Source organism: Mirounga angustirostris, unplaced genomic scaffold (assembly GCF_029215605.1).
Source record: "Mirounga angustirostris isolate CCGP_5_RB_7025 unplaced genomic scaffold, mMirAng1.0.hap1 SCAF_7, whole genome shotgun sequence".
Taxonomy (NCBI): Eukaryota; Metazoa; Chordata; class Mammalia; order Carnivora; family Phocidae; genus Mirounga; species Mirounga angustirostris.
In genome coordinates, this window is record NW_026991715.1 from 132,369,752 (window position 1) to 132,393,206 (window position 23,455).

Sequence of the window (23,455 nt, forward strand, 5' to 3'; positions counted from 1 at the left end):
CAACTGCTTGACACTTTTTTTTCTTTGTTTCAGGAAAGCTACATTGTAGCTTCAAAATAATCACAGAATCATGAACATCAGGAGAACTAGGAGCAGGGAGTGTGGTTTTGAAATAGATGCTTCATACAAGAAGTCATCTAAAGTCAGAGACTAGGAGCTACAATGTAAAGATGTTCCTGTTCCATTGTGAAATAAAGAGAATTCTCCATGTGAGAGGTATCCTCAGCATAAGGCTAAGTATGATTTACACGGGGAGTGTTTTATTTTAAATGGGAATTTCAAAGGACACGCTGAGGATGAAAAGAGGTAGAAGAATAGCTGATGGAAGGCTAGTGGAAAATTGGCCCAGAATATTTAAGGATGAGAATCCAAGAGAGTAGAGATGACCAGAAAAGTATGCATATCTGTTCAGTACAAAAGTAGGTTAACTCCATTCAGGCTTATGGACAAGCATAATCAGGAATTCCATATAAAGATACATCCTTGATAAGACTATAGTATTGTAGCCCTTATTAATTTTTTAAATAAAATATCACTGACCCTTTCTCAGCTTCCACGTTTACAGTTCTTTAATTCACTGGAGGTACTAAAGTCTCAAGTCTCCCATTAACTGCAACCTGATTTATAAACAGAGAACATTTTTATTCAGCAATTTTTCCCTCTTCATTCTTTCTTTAGTTTCTTTTTTTAATTATTGATGAATAATTTACATAATGTAAACTTGACTCGTTTTAAGCTATAGGTCTGTGGGTTTTGGAAGAAATACCCATAATGTAGGCAAAACCAAAATCAAATATAGGAAAGTTCCATCACTCCAAAAAGAATCCTCTTGGGCAATTTTATTTTATTTTTTTAATTTCTATTTAAATTCCAGTTAGTTAACATATAGTCTAGTATTAGTTTCAGGTGTACAATATAGTGATTCAACACTTCCATGTAACACTCGATGCTCATCACAACCATTGCACTCCTTAATCTCCCTTTGGGCAACTTTATAGACAACTCTCCTAACCCTGACCCTTTGCAACCACTGATCTGTTTTTTTGTCCCTATTATTTTGCCTTTTCTCGAATGCCATATATATTTGATCACAGAGTGTACGGTTTTGGGGGTCTGGTTTCTTTCACTTAGTATAATGCATTTGAACTTAACTCACGGTCTTATATCAGTAGTTGATTCATTTCTAATGCTGAATAGTATTCTCTCTTACAGATATACCACAGGTTATTCATTCATTCACCAGTTAATAGAATTTGGGTTCTTTCCAGTTTGGGGCAGTTATGAGTAGAGACAATATAAGCATTCATACATAGGTTTTGTGTGATCAAAAGTTTTAATTCCCCATATAGAAATTCTACCAAGTTAGAATTGCTGAGTTTTATGATGGTGAATTCTTAACTTTAAAATAAATGCTACATTTTTCCCTCTGGCTGTATCATATTACATTCCTATCAGTTGTGAATGAGAGATTCAGTTTCCCTGAATCCTGGAAGCACGTAGTGTTGCCAGGTTTTGTTTTGTTTTGTTTCGTTTTTCAATTTAGCCCCTAAGATAGGAGTATGATGATATGTCATTTTGCTTTTGATTTATGAATTCAATATATGATTATGAATATTGATTTCAAATAGCTTTTATCTGTTTATTTACCATTTATACTATTTCTTTAGTTAAATGTCTGCTAAAATCTTTACATATTTTTCTATTTAGTTGTTTTTTTTTCCCTACTATTTAGTTATTAGGGTTTGATATATTCTGAAAACAAGTTCTTTGTCAGATGTATGGTTTGCAAATATTTTCTCCTAGTTAAGGGCTTATAAAAGTTTTTAGTATTGATGAAGTCCACTTATCAAATTTTTACCTTATAGACATATCATGCTCTTGACATGATCATATAAAATTTTACCTAACCAAGATTTCAAATTTCAAATATTCTATTATATGCTTTTTCCCAGAAGTTTAATACATTTAGGTTTAGCATTTAGGTCTGTGATCTCTCTCTCTCTTTCTGTCACACACACACACACACACACAGTATGGTGTGGTTGCCATGTGCCTCCTGTTTTTAACCTTTTTGAACAGAGTTTTCTGTGTCTGTTATGCTATGTCTGTCCCACCATTGTATGTTGGGACTATGAGGGCACAATAATGTGTATCTCTATTTCATTGGTCTTGAAATCAAAAGGAACTTCAATCAAGGGGATATAAGGATCAACATGTGATGAGCTCCATCTGTACATAGATATCAAGATTCTGAAGTTCTAGCTGGTTTTATAATAGGATAAAACTGGTAGAGGCTTTTTGAGGGGATGAATATCTTTTGTATATGAAATAAACAGAAATAATCTATGGTTTGCATAGGGAATATAGTCAATGGTATTGTAAAAGCATTGTATGGTGACAGATGGTAGCTACACTCGTGAGCATAGCATACTGTTTCAACTTGTTGAATCTTTTTTTTTTAAGATTTTATTTATTTATTTGAGAGAGAGAGAGATAGTGAAAGCAGGAACACAAGCAGGGGGAGTGGGAGAGGGAGAAGCAGGCTTCCCGCAGAGCAGGGAGCCTGACGCAGGGCTCGATCCCAGGACCCTGGGATCATGACCTGAGCCGAAGGCAGACGTCCAATGACTGAGCAACCCAGGCGCCCCTAAACTTGTTGAATCATTATGTTGTACACCTGAAACTAACATAATGTTATGTGTCAACTACAGTCAAATTAAAAAAATAAAGGATCTGTGGCTAGAAAGGAGACTGTGTTTGTTTTAACATGTCTACAAATACTTTGATACTCCAGCTCTCAACAGGTAGAGCCTAATTCCCCTCTCCTTGAGTGTGGACTTAACCTGGTTACTTGTTTCTAATAAATGGTATAAAGCAGACATGATGGTTTATAGCTTAGATGACTAGGTCGTATGAACCACTGTGGCTTCTCTTTGCTCTATATTTCACATCACTTGCTCTGGAGAAAGCACTAACCGTGCCATGAATACATTTAAGCTGTCTCTGAAGAGACCCACATAGCAGAGATTTAAGGATGATCCTGACCAATAGTAAGAAAGGAACAGTGTTTTCCTGCCAAGAGCCAAGTTAGGGCAGCTCTTTATATCTTCAGATAACTCTAGCTCCTGCCAACATCTTAACTACAACCATATAAAATACCTTGAGTTAGAACTACCCATCTTAGCCACATCCAAATTCCTGACCCACTGAAACTATGGTAACATAGTTATATATGTTGTTTTTTGCTACCAACTTTTGGGGTAATTTGTTATGCAGCAATGGATAACTAATATACCAACTCAGACACGAGTCTCAGTTGGGTTTTCTAAACACCAGTGGAATAGCAACTAACAAGTTGTTTTATCCTATGTGCTGGAAAAGACTATTACATAAAAAAGATTCTTTACAATTGATTTGTGTCTTTTAAAGTAATGAATGCTTTATTTCAAGTCATTTATCTTACATATGTTGAGAAATATTCATAATTCTTGCTGACTGATTCATCTGCTGGCAAAGAAGAAAACCGAAAAGATTAAAATTCTGAATCAAATACTTGTCTATACGTTTTTCAGAGGTAAACAATAAAAGAAATTAGTTATTTGCATAAACATACAAGAAGTAAATTTTCTGGGGCACCTGGGTGGCTCAGTAGTTAAGCGTCTGCCTTCAGCTCAGGTCATGATCCCAGGATCCTGGGATCGAGCTGCTGCATCAGGCTCCCCGCTCAGCAAGGAGTCTGCTTCTCCCTCTCCCACTCCTCCTGCTTGTGTTCCTTTTCTCGCTAACTCCCTCTGTCAAATAAATAAATAAAATCTTAAAAAAAAAAAGAAGCAAACTTTTCTTAATGGAGTTAAGTACACATAAATTATAGGAGGAAATACAGTTCACAGCATGATACACATAACTCATTTTTTAATTTATGCATCAAAAATATGGTTTCTCTGACATAGAGATGAAAATCGATTTGGGCATTTTGTTTCTTTGATTTTGATTTACTCTAATATCAATATTTCTTGAATGTTTCTGCACTCATAGTACCATATCAAAATCAAGATATACAACAAAACTCTGAGAATATTAATGTCTCTTGTCAAAAGGTTGCTCTGAAAACAATAAAGAGAATTTATAGATTATTTAAGACTGCTTATTTAAAACAAATTTAGCCTAACACATTTTGTATCTTCATTGTGAAGAAGTTAATTTTCATTTTATATTATTTATTTCCGTGGTGTGTAGATTTAAATATATTATTTATTTAAGAAATTATTATTTGAACAGTCTTTTGTTAGTGATTGAGAAGAAAATTTTCAAGTTCAATTATGCAATATTGATGCGTTTAGGATTACTGAGTTCTTGACTTAAAGATACATATGTAGGGGCGCCTGGGTGGTTCAGTCCTTAAGTGTCTGCCTTCGGCTCAGGTCACAATCCCAGGGTCCTGGGATCGAGCCCCGCATCGGGCTCCCTGCTCCTTGGGAAGCCTGTTTCTCCCTCTCCCACTCCCCCTGCTTGTGTTCCCTCTCTCGCTGTGTCTCTCTCTTCAAATAAATAAATAAAATATTAAAAAAAAAAAGATACATATGTAATCTAAAGTTTAAGACCTCACTAGAATAGGTATTTTCCGTATAGATTTATGACCGCTGAGCAACAACTGGAAAACCAATGATCTTTTAACCATCACTGAAAATAAATTCAACCAAGGACAATGACTAGTCAACCATGAAATTGTGCACTTAAGCAGACTTCACACTGACAACAGAAATGCTGAAGGGAATTTATATATACTTGCTAGGATCTCGTCTGATGTTACTCTGGCAAAATCTTTTCTATGATCCATTTGTAGTGAAAACAGCAGTATATCCATTTGCTATTTCAATGTCTTTTCTGAACACTTACATTGATCAAGAATAGTGACTTCAGGTTTTAAAAGGCAGTAACTCATATTTTCACTTCAAATTTCTCTAGTAAAGATCCTTTTGATTGCTGTAGGATAATAAAATTGAGTAATAACACATAGGATAAAAAAATCATATCATAAAAATTTTTATCTATTGATTATATACCTCTATTACTTCTAGGTAAACCTCAGAAACAAATACCATAGGTATAATTACTATTCTAATTTTATGCAGGTCAAGAAACTGAGAGAGAAAGGTGAAATAAATTGTCATGGCATAATTTTGAACCCATTCAGTCTTCTTTCAAGTCCATACTCTTACCTATTGGGCAATGTGATACTAGCTCTAAATATGAGTATAGCAGATACCTAGTAAATTACAATACAATATCTATCAATATCAATATTTAAATGTTTTAAAAAACCATTTAAGACTGTTTCTTATTTTAATATATAATAATTACAAAAATTAGGTTAGTTGTAAAAATATCTATCATTCATTATTTTTAAAATGTATACTAGGAACTATATTAAGACCTTCATATAAATGATGCAGTAAGATTTTTACAATATTGTAATTCATAATACTGTTCTATCCTTATTTTACAGATGAAGCAACTATCTAAGACAGATCGTGTGACCTCTCTGAGCCCTATTTCTGATTTGTGGCAGATTCAATTGAAAAACATCCATTTAAAGACGTTAATAAAAATTAACCTTTATTTTATGGATTTCTTATTATATTACTGGAAACAATTTTAAGTCAACATTGATTTTCATGGATTTTTCATTTATACCCGATTTATCTAAAATTAAGTGGTGTGCAGCAAGTAGGAATTAAAATCCTATTTTTCATGCCTGAAAGCTGAGTGAATAATTGGATAAATGAAAACACAAGAAAATGACAACGGACAATGATTGGCTAGCTCTTATATGCATCTTACTGTTCTATTTAAACATTTTTAAACATATGTATCCTATGACCTATTCTTAAATGTTTCTTTGAATGGACTTTTATCTCAATTAGGAGCATATTGTGCAACAGAACAAAAATTGCACCTCTTAATTTAAGAAATAAAAACAATCTGTGGCATAAAAATAAGCTGAGAAAAACATAATTCATGTGAAATGATTACTGGCTTTTGTGGATGCACAGTTCAAGTCTTTTATAATTATAATTAATACCCTAAAACAAAGTACCAGAATTAAGGTAATGAAAATTTTACTTTTGACTTAGGATTGTAAACATTATTTATCACAGCATTATTGAATGGGTATAAGCATTACATAACATTTATTTAGTTTTCTTAATTTCATTTTACCATGTGAAAATTAAAATTTGGAGTTGAAGATGTTTCAATAAAATAAATATAATGGTTCTTAAAATAAGTAGAATCTAAATCAAATGTTTAGCTTTTCTATATAAAATTATTAATTGAACATTATCTTCAAAATTGAAGGTCACCTTGGGACATTATCCTCATCAGGTCACCAAAATATTCATTAAATAATATTTGTGATTAATCCATGAAGAACTTAAGATATTAGGCTGCCAAGATTTAAAGGGCCAGGGAAAGTTAGATGCATGAAGGAAGAATATAAATAATCATTATTGTATATTAAATATACTTCTCTTGAGATTGAATGCAGAAGAGATGGCAAAAGTGATAAAATAAAGGTGAAGTACAAGATGGGATGGGAATGACAAGCATGGAAAAACACATTTGCATTTCTGCTTTGTTTTCTACAAATATACTCCATCAAAATAACATTGTTCAGAAGTTGCTTTCCTTGCAATTTTCAAATATCTGTTCTTATAATTTTCCACACCATAGGTCAACATTATATATTGTATTATAGTGTTAAATTAATTTTATTTTTAAGGAAAAAATAATTAACAACTAAATCTTAGTGACTTGCAAACTTACACAATCACTACAAATATTCTATTAAATAAAGCAGTATCAGTTGTTTAGAAATTTCTCCTTACCAAATTTTCCCAAATATTGTGGTGCTTTCCAACATATTTAAGACTTTGGAGAATAGCAGATGTTTATCTCTTTTGAGCAAGATAACCATATACATATCTGTCATAGAATAGCAGGTTTACAACTTTAACTACTTTTGAGAAAAACTTGTCTAACAACAAAGAAACATGTTGACAGGAAAGATTGTTTACCACTTCTAAGCACTGAAAACAGGTTTGCATTCACCTCTTTTAAAGTTCAGTGTCTTTCTTGACAAAAATTTATTTAAACCTCCAGAAGCCACATAACTGAATCAAAAATGCTATAACTTCAAACCATGATTTTGACAAGGAAGACTAGTTCTAGAGCTATTATCAGAGTAAGTGTCTGCATTGAGCAATAACAGAGTTTTTAAGCAGTAGCAGAAAGCAGAGGGAAATTCCAGATTATCCTGGTCTCTATAGCTACACTAGATTTCCAGCATCACTGGAAGCAGCATTAGATTTTATTACATGGTCACTTATTGTCACAGTAGAGAAATTGTTGAGCCTCAAAGGGACCACACTTGAATTCTGACCCCAGCAACAGGAAGGAAGCACAGAGGACCGGTCTCTAGAACCAGAATCATGTTGTGTAAATATTGAACATATGGTGAGGGGAGTTACAGAAATCTATGATACAAAAGCTGATCTTCTTGATTTTCATGAATGGCCAAGCTTTTGTCTTCACTTGGGCACAGTAATGGCTGGTTCAAAGACCAGAATTGAAAAATAGTAACTCATGTGTGTGTCCATGTGCATAGATCAAATGTGAAATGCGTATGATGTGTAAAATGCATATGAGCTTATACATATATGCACAAGATTCTTTATATTGTGAATTACAGTTTAATGTGCCCACTATTAAAATGTTTGTTCTTTTAATGTTATACAACTATTTTCATCAAATTTTCCATTCTAGGGCTCTTAATAGAAATTGTCTCAAATGTACTGTTTTACAAAAGACCAAATCAATCATTCATTAATTTTAAGGGGGGAAATACTTCATTTTAAATGCAGTGTGTTTGTGTGTGCCCACCCACACGTGTGCCCATGTATGTGTGTACACGCAGTCATATAAAAATTTCAGATGTATTGCAATGACAAATTTAAAACAACATATGCATCCATGATAAAGAAAATAAATCTATGCTTTTCAGCAGATGGCCCTATAATCTACATACCAGTCCTCTAATTTTCTTGCATTTTGATGACTCATTTTACATCATAAGAAACTCTTTACTAATCCCTGATTATAATACTGTTGTTACTATAATTCTCACTTATTTCAATCAGTCAGTTTTCTTCATCATTGCAAGTTTGGCAGAAGCTGGAGATTTCTGTAGGCTTTAGGACTGATGTAATCAGACGTTTTTGATGAAATGCCCATATACTTTTTTATACAGTCAGCCTCATACAGTTCTTTCTCTTTTACCATATCTTACCTTCAGTCTTTGAAATGAAACTTTTTTCACTGGTTTATTTCTCAAATTCTTGTGCTGTGCCATTCGGACCTCCTTAAAATAAAACAACTCCTTCATTTCATCTATAAGCATTGCTCTGAATATTTCTTTACTAACTCCTAACTCTTTTAGCAAAATACGAATTTCCTTAAAGCATTCATAGGTAGAGAATATTCCTTTTTCCAACCAGGTAATAAGACCAAAAAAATGGTATTCTTCTGCTAACCCATGGACATTGAAAACTAATTGTTTTTCATCTACTTTCAAATATCTTCAAGCAGTGATGCTCCATTTGCTTAGTTACTCTGGTTTCCCAAATCTGGATCACTTGCCTGTGTTTATTTAGACTATTGCTCACCTAACACTACATCCTTTCACTAACCTTTTTCTTTTTTTTTTTTTAAGATTTTATTTATTTATTTGAGAGAGAGAATGAGATAGAGAGAGAGCATGAGAGGGGGGAGGGTCAGAAGGAGAAGCAGACTCCCTGCTGAGCAGGGAGCCCGATGCGGGACTCGATCCCGGGACTCCAGGATCATGACCTGAGCCGAGGGCAGTCGCTTAACCAACTGAGCCACCCAGGCACCCCTCACTAACCTTTTTCAATGTATTATGCATGTGTATGTAAAATTAAAAAGTCTAATATTAAACTTTTTATTATTTTGGGGATAATTGTAGAATTACATGAAGTTGTAAGAATAATAGAGAACAATCCTTCATACCTTTTACTCATTTACCTCCACTAGTAATTTTCTTGCAAAATTATAGTCTAATAACACAAACTGGATATTAACATTGATACAATCGGGATACAGAGCATTTCTACCATTACAAGGATCCTTCATGTTTCCCTACTTTAACCAGATCCACTTCCTTCCAAGCCTCCTCACTTCATATCCCTGTCCTCTCTGGCAACAAGGATTCTATTCTCTACTTCTGTAAGTATGTCATTTCAAAAATATCATATAAATGGAATAATTCGTTATGGCATTGAGTTTTTTCAATAAGTATAATGTTGTAAGGATTCATCCAGCTAGTTGCATACATCACTAGTGTTTTCCTTTTTATTACTGAGTAGTATTCCATGATATTTATACTGACATTAACTTTTTAAATATTTTACTTATTTATTTATGTATTTATTTATGTATTTATTTATGTGTTTATTTATTTATTTAAGAGAGAGAGCACAAGTGGGAGGAGGGGCAGAGGGATAGGGAGAAACAAACTCCCTGCTGAGCAGGCCGCTCGATGCGGGGCTCAATCCCAAGACCCTGAGATCATAACCTGGGCTGAAGGCAGATGCTTAACTGACTGAGCCACCCAAGCACCCCTAACATTAACTTTTAAAAAACAATTATTTTCCTCTTTAATCAACTCAAGCAACCATTGTTCATACACAGCCTTATTCATTCTTCCAACTCTGAAATCTTAAGTTCCGATACTCTTTTCTCTTATCTCCTATTCATCAACCTTACAGAAACTTCTCTCATACTTCAAATTCTAGTCTCACAAAAGTTATTTTGTTCTCTGACAATTTGCGTTCTCCTGGAGTCATGAATTTGCCTATCGAACTAATTTTCCACCTTCAGATTACCTATTACCTTATTTTTCTTGTCCTGTTTAACATCCAAAAACCTGCCCAGTTGTATCTCCAGGCACACTCCTGAGTAAAATCCTTAACTTTACTCAGTTTAAAATCCTCTCACATTTTTTCTCACCTGTTGTTTACATTCCTCACAAAGACTATCCCAAGCTTGCACTAACTTCTGTTAAACTTATAAAATGACACTGCCTCCAATTTTCATGTGACAGTGGTGTTCATCATGTAAGACGTCTGTCAAATTCCTGGCAAATACCCTGCAAATGTGAAGAGATGATGAGCTATCCAATCTTGTGTTCTCTCTCCAGTTATCACCTCTAGAAACATATTATATTAATCCTTTCTCACTCTGCTAGTGCTTTCCTTTCTCTTAATTGTCTCTTCTTTTAATTATTACTTAATTATTGAATTAAACTTTCAAATCTACATTAGTAAGTAGGAACATAGTTATTCAATGTCGTTGCAAGGAGACTGAATTTTACCTGCTGCATTGGACCTGAGTGGAACCTAATTGAATGTATTAATAAATGTCAGTAAAGAGTGACACCCAGAAGTTTAGGAAGGGTTGGTTACCCATGGAAGAAGAGTAAAAAAAAAAAAAAAAGAGTGTCAGGCATAACCATTAGCAATATCCAGCCAAGTACTTCAAGTATTCTAAACCCATCTGCAAGGCCATCTGACCACTTTAAGCCCTTCCAATCTTGACTCAGCCTCCTCAAATAGATGGAAGCAAGGAAAAAGTACAATACACATGCTGACAAAAGAAAAGATGTGTTATCTCTGTGACACTTCCATTTTTTATTGAAAATTAACAGATTAAAATTTTGTACCTACATGAATCAATCTCTTAACTCTAGTCAGCGTGGCATCACTCTGAAGAGAATCCTGCCTTATTGTATTGCTAGTCTTTTTTTGAATTTTCTATTGCAGGACCTCAACCCTGGATTTTTGTGATTTTACTAATGAATCTCTCTCTCTATATATATATATATATGTGTGTGTGTGTGTGTAAATATATATATGTGTGTGTGTATCAAAAGCCAAATATATATCAAGCCAATATATAGCCAATATATGTATCAAGAGCCATACTTCTTATATATTTGTTTTACATTACATCATATTATATTTTACTAAGGTTTGAGTCTTTCATCTGATCTTGTTGAAACACATTACTCTTACTCCAACAGATGAAGAAGTCATACCTTATCTCCTTGAGAGAACAGAAGCTGTCAGAAACTTACTGCATGAAGTTCTTGCACCCCTGAGAAACTTGTGTATGCCAAGCTGCTCCCAGTATCAAAGGAAAAAATATAAAACGCCTGTCCCAATCTGTAGTTGTCACCATCAGTTTTCCAAGCAAGTTCTCCCAGATTTCCTTTACCTTTCTGTGTTCCATCCCACAGCATCTGTGAGCTTTACTCTTAACATGAGCCTGTGAAGCCTTGGACTAATGGAAATGCTTTCCACTCAAAGTTTATGTATCCTTAAGGTAACTTAGCTAATGACTTACTGATGTGGGAGTGTGAAAGCCCAGCTTTCCTTCCTGGAGTAGGGAGAAATTCTGAGTTCATTCCAGAGGTTCCTGCAGAATTAGGACAATGCTGAACTTCACTTGAGATCACAACTTTGTTTGACTTCTTCCCTATCTTTCTTCTTTTACTCTCTTTTATGCTTCCCAAATGAATCATTTGTACATAAATCTGTGTCTTAGGTTCTACTTCTAGGAACCTGACCAAAGACAAAAGCTAATTACAACCTGCATTTGGTACCACATCTTCTCTTGCATTCCACAGGAAATTAATCTATCTCCTATTAGGCTTATTTCATTAAACATTTTTCTTTCTCTCTCTCTTTTTTTTTGATCCATCCAAAATACTTCTCTAAATTATTACCTAAGCCCCCCCCCATATTGAAGTTTCTGGAAAGAATAATTTGTGATCATTTCTCTAGTTTATCACCTCTTCTTTGCTTTCGACCTATTGAAATTTAGGTTGTCTTCCCCACTTCATTAAAATTCATTTACTAAGATTAGCTAAAGCCTCCTAATTGACAAATGCAATTAGATATTTTTTGCAACATATAACACTTCTAAACATTCTTTTTATTCTTCAACTATTTCTTCCTTGACATTAATGAAACCAGTATATTCATTTACAAATTCACTTAACAAATATTCATTGAGATCTGTTGAATGCCTACTATGCCAGACAACAGACAAACTGGGGATAGTTGCAATAATAATAATATAAATTGTGTGCTGTGAAAGTAAATCATAAACACAACAATCTTTTGGAATAAGGAATTTTATCTGAAACATGATACTTTAGCTGAATCCTATATGATTTATGGGAATTATTTGTGGCATCTTTCCCCACACCTATAATATCAGGTTGAGGCCATAATCTACCTAAATTGAAAAAGTAAAATTTACAGTAGCTATGATTATTTTCACCTAAATCCAAGTTCACATTAGCTCTCTGGAACACAAAAAGAATCTTATTTTGTAATACTCTCAAATTTTACCTTGACCCTAGAAATGACTTCTTCTCTCTTCTAAGCTCTTAATCTTACTATATTTTGTACTTATTTTTCTTTTCCCAATTATGCCTTCTTTTCCTGGTTCCCTAGAAGTAGAACCTAAGACACAGATTTATGTACAAATGATTCATTTGGGAAACAAAGAGAGTAAAAGAAGAAAGATAGGGAAGAAGTCAAACAAAGTTGTGATCTCAAGTGAAGTTCAGCATTGTCCTAATTCTGCAGGAACCTCTGGAATGAACTCAGAATTTCTCCCTACCTCTGTGAACTCTTCCTTGAAATCCAGACATTCACATAATCTAGATGTTTTAAATACCTTTTTACAGCAGCTCTGCACTGGTCCCAGTTCCTTAGTATGTCTTCCCAATGCTATTTCTCTTATCTGTCATAACAGTTGAATAAAAAAGAATCCTACGATAGCTGAGTTAAAATCCAATGTCAGTTTAAGACTTACAGATATCTACTATTAAAGCATATTGACTGAGGCTAAATCTCTTCTCTGAAATGCCAGAACTGGGAAATGCAAATATAAAGCACAGAGAAACATTTGATTAAAATACCCAACCATGCAGGTTAAAATTATAGCCCAGGGAAATGGGGAAAATCTATACCAGTATTGATAAGAAACTGGTAGAAATCGTTAAACAGGGAGCATCAGAGAAAAACAATTTTATTTAAATTGTGGAATCTCTGTGCAAAGTAATAGCTTTGAAAAACAGAAAATTTTTCAGTTAGTAATAATGGCATGCTAAAGAAGAGGGACCACCCCTGCTCAGCTTGTGGGACAAGAATCATGTAGAGAAGTGTAAACTGTAGGATGCAGGAAAGACATCTATATTGAATGAAAACCAAAAAGAGAGGGCGCCTGGGTGGCTCAGATGGTTAAGCGTCTGCCTTCAGCTCAGGGCATGATCTCACGGTCCTGGGATCGAGCCCCCTATCAGGCTCCTGGCTCGGTGAGGAGTCTGCTTCTCCCTCTCCCTCTGCCTCTCTCCCCTGCTCATATTCCCTCTCTCTCCCTCTCTCTCTGTCACATGAATTAAAAAAAAAAAAAAAAAAAAAAAAAAAAAAAAGAGAAATTATACTTAAATTTATCCAAGCACATCCTCCCAAGCAAAAGTTTCTGTACCCAAATTAATTTGTATGTTAGTTTAATCTGTGTTGTCTCTTTGAGGCAGATCCTCTCAAATCCAGATAAATAAAATTCCCAGGGCTATAGCAATAGCCTATGACTTTACATGGTAAGGACTCAAGGTCCATTTTCTGGGCTAGTGATTCTAATGGTGAGGTGTTCAAAACTCGATTCTCCTGTGAATTTGGGTTCCAACATCAGAGACACTTTTAGAACTTCAGGAAGTTAAATTTATGTTGTCCATTCTTGTATTTACTAATGCTTATTCAAACATGATATTTACAAGGAAAAGTGATAAGTGTTATAAACATTATTAATATATAATACAAACTTCTTTATATCAGTTATTAATATTGGGAGCATTTAACGATTGTGTGTTTTACTGATGTAATTGTGAAAGGTCCCAGAAGCATAACATCTGTTCAGCTTGAAAATCACTATCACGAGGCGCCTGGGTGGCTCAGTTGGTTAAGTGTCTGTCTTCGGCTCAGGTCATGATCCCAGGACCCTGCGATCGAGCCCCACACGGGCTTCCTGCTCAGCGGGGAGCCTGCTTCTCCCCCTCCCTCTGCTTCTCCCCCTGCTCATATTCTCTCTCTCTCTCTCTGTATCTCTGTGCCTCGAATGAATAAATAAAAAAACTTAAAAAAAAAAAGAAAATCACTATCACATTTTTTAAATTATATTTTATGTATGTCATAAAATCTAGAAAATAAATTTCTAACAAATGTCTATAATATATAGTAAATATGGAAATTTTATCTTAAAAGCACTTTTAATCATTTTGGCTAAAATCCGAAATTTAAAAAAAAATGTATTTAAAAAACACAATTATTGGGGCGCCTGGGTGGCTCAGTCATTAAGCATCTGCCTTCAGCTCAGGTCATGATCCCAGCTCCTGGGATCGAGCCCCGCATCGGGCTCCCTGCTCCATGGGAAACCTGCTTCTCCCTCTCCCACTCTCCCTGCTTGTGTTCCCTCTCTTGTTGTGTCTGTCTCTGTCAAATAAATGAATAAAATAAATAAATAAAATAAAATAAAAATTTAAAAAAATAACAATTATTTTCTTTTATGTTTTATTGTTAAAGAAAAAATCATAAAAACCGTTCTCAAATTTACAAAGTAAGACCTTTTTCAAATCTTTATGAAGTTTGAAATATCAATACTAGGTGACAATCTTTTTAAAATATATCATGCAAGATATGGTAATTTTGGATGTTTTCATGGTCTGGTTTTATTTAGAGCCTGCAGGAAAATACAGCAGTATGCTTACTTTTTATAATATTAATCTAAGAAAATCATAAAATTCAACACCTATTTGCAAAATAATGTACATAATCTATAATACAGATGAGCATTGAATGGCTTCATTTTTATTATTTCAAACAGAGAATGTGTTTTAAAAGGCAACATACAAATTTTGAACCATGGAAAGGAAATATGAAACCTTTAGACAAGCTGTTAGCTAACATTTGAAAACCAAAGTAAGCAGGTTTATAATATAATGGAGCAGATGGAGAAAATGTGATCACCCTGGGAATAAATTTTCTTTATCATTTTAACTTGGGGGTCCGTTCATGCGCTTCTCAGATAATAAGTTTTTTCCTCCATAACATGTTTCATATTACCATGAAATAATGTTCTTTCAAGTATTTTTTTTTTTTTATTAAACCTGCTCTAAGTTAAGGGTAAGGGAATGCTAATATAAAGGAATGGCAACATTATGTTTCATTTTAAAGAGTAAGCAGTTATACAATATTGTTTATTGTAGGTAGATGTGAAATATATGTATGCCAAAAAATGACACTTACTAGAAAAATATTACATTATTTGTACTGCCATATACTTTGACCTCAAATATATGTCATTCTGACTGAAAACAGGCGAAATTTTTGGTAGTATGTGTTATTACTAATTCATTTTAAAAAGTTAAATCAAATGACACTTTTTAAGAAGATAAGAAATGGTAGAGATCTGAGGCAGACAGACCAGTTAAGGCACTACGTTAACATATTCCATGAGAGAGATGAACAAGTCAGCAAATCGCGAAAAAGGAAACAGATAAGTAACTCTCTCAGGTAGCAAATCCTGTAAAACATCCTCAAATGAAATAGTGTTTCTGAAGTGATAGTTATTTGTGGTCAGTATCATGTTGCTAAACTCTTCAGTGAAGAAATCTAAAATGTATGAGTTGAAGACATACACTGACAGAAAACTGAAAATGTTAATTGCAGCAAACTAGAAAGGATACATAACTACTGTAGCAGAAAAAGTAGATTTGTAACTCACAAATCTACAACATGAAAGTGAAAAGTAGAAACACTGAAATTCAAATTCTAAAGCCTTATTCCCCTCAATTTTTATTTTGCGTTTAGCTGACGGACCTGGCAGAAGAGTGAAAGAAATAGCAGACTCTGTAGTGTAGATAGCATTTGTCAACCTGTTGAAATGGGTGGAAGCCAACTGGAAGATGCCATACTATCTTCAGAGAGCAAAATGACAATATTTATAGAAGCAAATACTTAAATTGAATTTAGATTATATTTTCAAATTTTCCTTAAGGACATAAACAGAATGGCTACAGACACATCTATTATGAAAGATGTAAGCTTATCAGGACCGGCCATTGAAGAGATTATTTCCTGAGTATATTGATAATCAAAGTCCTTCAGGCAGCATCAACATTTGACCTGGGAGCTTGTTAGAAATCTGAAATCTCAGGGCGCCTGGGTGGCTCAGTTGGTTAAGCGACTGCCTTCGGCTCAGGTCATGATCCTGGAGTCCAGGGATCGAGTTGCGCATCAGGCTCCCTGCTCGGCAGGGAGTCTGCTTCTCCCTCTGACCCTCCTCCCTCTCATGCTCTCTGTCTCTCATTCTCTCTTTCACAAATAAATAAAAAAATAAAAAATAAAAAAAAGAGATCTGAAATCTCAGACCCTACCCTAGACCTATAAAGTCTTCATTTGAATAAGATCCCTGGGTGATTTATATGCACATTACAATTGATGATTTGGTACATATAGATTATGTTTGGCAGATGAAAATGCTTTAAATGCTTTCTATAGTTACATTTGCAGTGACAGAAGGAAAAAGTCACCTAGTTCAGAATGAGTGCAAATAAAAACCATTTTACCATTTTGTCCTCAAAGAATTCATATCATTCTCCTGTGAATAAATCAGATTCTTATTACAATTCAATTACCAAAAGTACCTTATGTAACTTATCTGGAACTTGAGACTTAATAAGAAATCATCTAGGTTCCATTCAAAATTCTAAAGCGTATCAAACTTAGAAAATGTTGCAATATCTAAGCAGTTTCCCAAAAATTTGTATTGGCCCAAAATAAAAGAGATTATAATTTCATTATACATTTAATATGAGTTTGCCCTTGAAATAGCAAATGCAAGATGACATATCAATGATATCTTAATAGCTTCTGGAAAAGCCCCACCTGATCAAAGGAAAACATTGAATTAATTATATCTTTATAGTAGATATTAAGAGAGTTCCTTTTTTTTAAAAGATTTTATTTATTTATTTGACAGAGAGATACAGCGAGAGAGGGAACACAAGCAGGGGGAGTGAGAGATGGAGACGGAGACTTCCTGCCCAACAGGGAGCCCGATGAGGGTCTTGATCCCAGGATCCTGAGATCATGAGCTGAGCTGAAGGCAGACGCCTAACAACTGAGCAACCCAGGCCCCGAGATTTCCTTTTTTTTTCTTTCTACATTAAGGTATCATTCCACATTTCTACAATGAGGTGTAATACAGTTCCCACTCCTGAAAAAAATAAAAGGAGTCAATCAGAATTTATAATATATATTCCATATTTTATATCTTTTCTATATAACAAATATAAAAAAATGTGTATAAAATCAAGCAAGATATTATATTAAAATAACTGGGTAGAGGCACCTGGGTAGCTCAGTTGATTGAGCATCTGACTCTTGATTTTGGCTTGAGTCATGATCTTGGGGTCATATGATCCAGCCTTGGGTCAGGATCCACACTTAGCAGGGAGTCTGCTTGAAATTCTCTCCCTCTTCCTCTGCCCCTCCCCCCCATGCACATGTGCATGCTCTCTCTCTCTCTCAAATGAATAAATAAATAAATAAATTGTTTAAAGAAATAATGGGATAGTTTGAAAAACTCAAAAAAATGTTTTACTCTTACTAAGATATTTTGCATCAAATTGCCTATGGATATAAAAAAATCTTGAAATAAAGAAACTAAATAGATCTTGAAATAACAGGTTGGCACTTAATAAAATCATTACGAGAATAATATTAAAATATTTATAATCATGGAAAATACTCCCCATTTTTTTTGAGGGAGCAAGTCATACTAAGATCCCACTTTTCATATAAATGAATGGAACAAGCTCAGAGAAAATAAAACATAAAAGGAAACACAGAAGAAAATTGACAGTGGGGCACCTGGGTGGCTCAGTTGGTTAAGCGACTGCCTTCGGCTCAGGTCATGGTCCTGGAGTCCCGGGATCGAGTCCCACATCGGGCTCCCTGCTCGGCAGGGACCCTGCTTCTCCCTCTGACCCTCCCCCCTCTCATGTGCTCTCTGTCTCTCTCATTCTCTCTGTCTCAAATAAATAAATAAAATTTAAAAAAAAGAAAAAAGAAAATTGACAGTGGTTATTTTGTAGGGATATTACTACTAATATTTTATTCATGCCTCTGTAATTTTGATATCCTTTCATATATAGAGAGAGAGAGAGAGTACATTTTTATGAGGAAAAGTTCTAAAATAATAAATAATATTTACATTGGTATCTGACAAAAATTTGAACACCTTAAAGAAAGTTATATTAATATCAGAAAGCTCAAGCAATAAAGAGGGTACCAAAATGTATGTATATGATAATTTTATTATCTATTTTATCTTTCCTCTTAGAATATAAACTTCAAGAAACTGAAAAATATATCATGTAAACTAATTAAAACATTCATAAGGAACACATCAGAAGATATTTTATGTGAAGTATTTCATCTTCCTTTGGAAAAGATATATTTTTTAAGGTAACCTGTGTGGATAATAATCCAATGTGCTCATAAAAATTCTCTTTTTTTTCTAATTATATTGGCCAATTATTGTGGAAGTGTCCATACTGTTTTACTTAACTGTTAATTAACATTATTATATAAAAAAATCAATTATATTACTATATACTTATTTTTACATGAGCATTTTTGAATACAAAAATGTCTACTTGTTCTTTAATGGTTTTAAAAACCAATGAAATAATTGGATTTGCAAATATTTATTGGGAACTGCAATTTACTCCAAATTACATCAAAATGCTCTCTCACATTTCTGAATGGTTTAATACCTTTCATATCAATAAATTTGGGACTGTTTCTTTCCAATATTGATATAGGATAGTTGCTTTCTAACATGCAACTAAAAATCTGCATGCTTTTTTACCTGAAAGTAAAAGCAATGTTTCATAAATACCTGTTCTATTATATCACTTGTACTTCTAAAACAGTTCTACAAACTTATAATTGAAATTGAAGGTAATTAGTGCAACTGAATTTAGCTATCATTAAGTGACAATTGCATACAATTATAAATCATGCTTTCCATCTAATAGACACATTTTTAATTTATTAATTTTGTTTACTGAATATAACTGATAATAACATTATGCATTTATTTAAAGAACTCATCATTTGTATTTATATTCTAATAATTATTATGCCTTAACCATACTTAAATACACAAAATGTAGTTTTAAAACATTCATGTCACTGAACTATATAAAACAAAATAAAAATAAAAAGTAGACTGCACCATGAAGTTTTGAAAAATCTCATTTAAACAACATTATATTTGCTATGAGAAACTAAATATCCAAATCACAGCAGAAACATAAAACATAACATTAAAGTAATATCAGAGTGTTGATTATTAAATTATCTTCAAAATTTTACAAAATATTAGATTTCAAAAAGAAATACCTTTAACCAAAAACAAAAGTTTCACTGCAATTTATATGTAGGTGTAACCAGATATAATCATTTCCCAACAACATATGAATTTATCAATATATACATTACGTAGTCTACAAAGTGTTAGCTCTATGTATACTGATCAATTGCAATGGAAAGCCATAAAAGCAATGATTTAGAAATAGTTCCTTTTCTGCCTAAATAGGAATTGGCAATTAATTAAATAATTTAAATAGTGTTTTACAAGTTATATTGTATCACTTAATAATTTAAAATTATATTGACAACAGAACATTTATGCCTTTATTGTAATACTTTATTTTACTCAACTGACTTTTCATACATAATAACTTTCTCAACCATTATTCAAAATGGTAACTTTGGCATTCTTAATAATTTTTTTAAAGATTTATTTATTTATTTGAGAAAGCGAGAATGAGAGAGAGAGTACACGAGAGGGGGGAGGGTCAAAGGGAGAAGCAGGCTCCTCGCTGAGCAGGGAGCCCGATGCGGGACTCGATCCAGGGACTCCAGGATCATGACCTGAGCCAAAGGCAGTCACTTAACCAACTGAGCCACCCAGGCACCCCTGGCATTTTTAATATTTGTTCCTATTTTGATTTCATTCATTTCAGGAATGAATTTTCTCAGTCGACTAGTGTTAAAATGTAAAAATGAACTTTATTACAAGCAGATGTTTATTTTATAACATAAATATTTAAATTAGTGAATTACATGGAGTTCTTTAATGGAAAGTGTTAACTTTATTGAGGAAAATTTAATTGCAGAGTGGTTATTACTGTGAATAAGTTTTGCATGTATGTCTAGCTACCTGTCTTTTATTTTTATTGCATCATTAGTTTTAATTGCTTTAATTATATCAAGTTAAATCCATTTACATACTATCATTGTGTATAGGTATATATTTTAGTAAGCAAGTACTTTGAGTCACAGACATCTATAATATGCAGTCTGTGGATAATTCTGAAATAGATTTACATATTTATTTATGGAGCTGTATTGGGATCACTGGGATAGTTTCCCAAAATAGAAGAACTAATTTCTGTGAGAGTATTAAGAAGACAGCTGTCATGTAATGCTTCCCAAGTAGTTTTCAAAGTACATAAACAATATTCTGTAATGAACACTCAGATTAGCATATCAGATGAAAGAGTAGAAATTCATCTTGAATAACTTCTTAAAAGAAAGACATTTTGAAGAATTAAAGAAACAGATTTTGTTTTTCTTGTCCAATATTACTGTGCTTTTTCAATTGAAAGTTTGAGGGTGTATTTGCTGGTTTAAGCAGCTTCTGAAATGTTGTTGAAGCCCAGAGAATGTTTTCCAATGAATTTAGAATAAAGATGAAACCACATTGTGATCCCAAATGAACAAAAGAAGAATGGCACTTCTCTTTTAATAAAAATGAGCCTCAGAGAAAAAGAAAAGAAAGAAAGAAAAGAATCTAAAGCATGGATTTACGTAGCAATCTATGAAGTTGCTTCATTTACCTTTTTTTAAACATTATAAAAGTGAAGAACTGGTAAATATATGAAATACATAATATATATAGCAATGTATATATGAAAGTATAAATACTATAAATTCTGTATGTTTAGATGTATATACTGTATATTTACTAGCATGTATCCTAGTAAAGCTTATATATTTACACGTTATATATTATATATACTTTGAACTAAGTATATACTATACATATACTTTGAAGTAAGCAGTAGGGAGCACCTTGAGATCAGTGCTATTGAGAAGTAAGGTAGCCTTTCACAATCACTGATAAAGGATAAACTACTGACTGACTGCTTCAAGCTATCCAGGAACAAATATATACTGAGGTAACTAGGCAGTAAGACTGTAAGCAGGGCAGCTGAATGCAGCTGGGTAGTTTGTACACTATTCTTATAATCTCAGCAGAGAGGGAAAATGAGGTCTGGAATTCCTCTTGCTAATTATGACACCTAGTCTGAAGTTACCTTAATGCAAAAGGAGTGATGATTCATAATTTATTTACTCAAAAGAGATACATATGTATGTGTGAAGTTCCTACAGAGACCTACCACAGAAATGCCATCTCATCACAGTTCCTAAATAAGCTAAACCACTGCCTAGAAGTTAGCAATGAGTATTAGTAAGTACTCCAACTTAAAATATAAGAAAATGATCCTAACAGAAAATAAGCACAGAGTAAGAGAAACCAAGGAAGGGTCTGTATCTTTGTGTGTAGTCACATATTTTGCACACAATGACCTTCTAACTAGAGTGATGAGAAAGAGTCAATCAAACCAAAGAATTAAATCAGAAAAAAAATCTTACTTTTGAGAATAACTATTATAGAGTATGGAAGAAATGTATGAAACCATCTATAATAAAAATTTACCAATCCAACTATAAAAGAATAAAAGATGGGAAAACGAAAATAAAATGCTGAGAGGAAAATGAAAATAATAAATTTGGGTTAGTTGTTGAAAGATGGTAAAAATTTAAGTGGAAGCAATAAAAAAGGCTACAGAAAGAAATAGCGAGATGGAATGGAGAGAAAACTTGGTAAATATGAAGCTCTCAGAACTGAGATGGCACGTGCAAATAGCATGGTGTCTAAACAAGAGAACAAAAAAAATAGAAACAAAAATATAACTTATAGGAAATCATAAACTATTGACATTTCCTTAAAATTAGAAATTAGGGAAATCATTTGAAAATATAAGCAATCAGAGGCTATATGTTGGCTTCTGAGGTTTCTATTCTTTAAGCTATGGCTAAGCAAGTTCAAGGAATGAGGAATACAGAAAGGACATGTGCTTGAAAAACAAGAGCACTTTTTTTTTCTTTTTTAGAGAGAGAGCACGCGAGCAAGAATGAGCAGGGGTAGGGAGAGAGAGCAGAGCCCCACATGGGGCTTGATCTCATGACTCTGAGCTCATGGCCTGAGCTGAATCCAAGACCAACTGAGCCACCCAGGTGCCCCTAAAAACAAAAGCACTTTTAAAATAGCTTCTTATAAACTTGATTTAGGTTTTAAATCTAGATTTAAATTTTAAGTTAGATTTAGATTTCAACTGGTAAAATATTAGATTTTACTTTTTAAACTATCCTCAGCTTAAGTTCTGAATCAAACTCAAATTGAGTAGGCTACTGTCTCATTCTCCTCTTCCCACTGCCTACTTTTATCTTGGTCAATAAGTAAAAAATACAAAAGCTAGAAGGCTCAGTTGGTTGAGCATCAGACTCTTGATCTCAGCTCAGGTCTTGGTATCAGGGTTGTGAGTTCAAGCCCTGCATTGGGCTTAAAAAAAAAAAAAAAAGTTAGAAGAACTATTGAAAAATTATACAGTGTAAAGCCATAATAGCACCCTGCCAATTGAAGGCTTAATATTTCTGTATATTAGTAAAGTTACATATGTATTATATATACTTTTACATATATGTACAAAAATATATGTCTACAAAATACATAATACTTATTCAACAATATGTATATACAAAAGTAGGTATACACTTTATATATATAATCATAAAATTTATATATATTATCCATATGTTATATATATTATATATACTTATATACTATATGTGTATGTATACTTTGTGCTAGATATATTAACAATAATCATAAAATAAATACATAAAAAGCTGAAATTTTGGCCAGAATGTTCCTAAACAATTGGTTCTACAGTGTGTACAGGTATGTGATAAACACATGGACCAAATGGGCTTTTGCAGTTTTACTGCCTTCTTTCTCCTTGTTTTTCTCATTGATTATGAATTTCTGTATAATTTCTATTTGCATACTGGCTTTGTGTCAAAAGGGAAAAAAAAAGAGATAAATA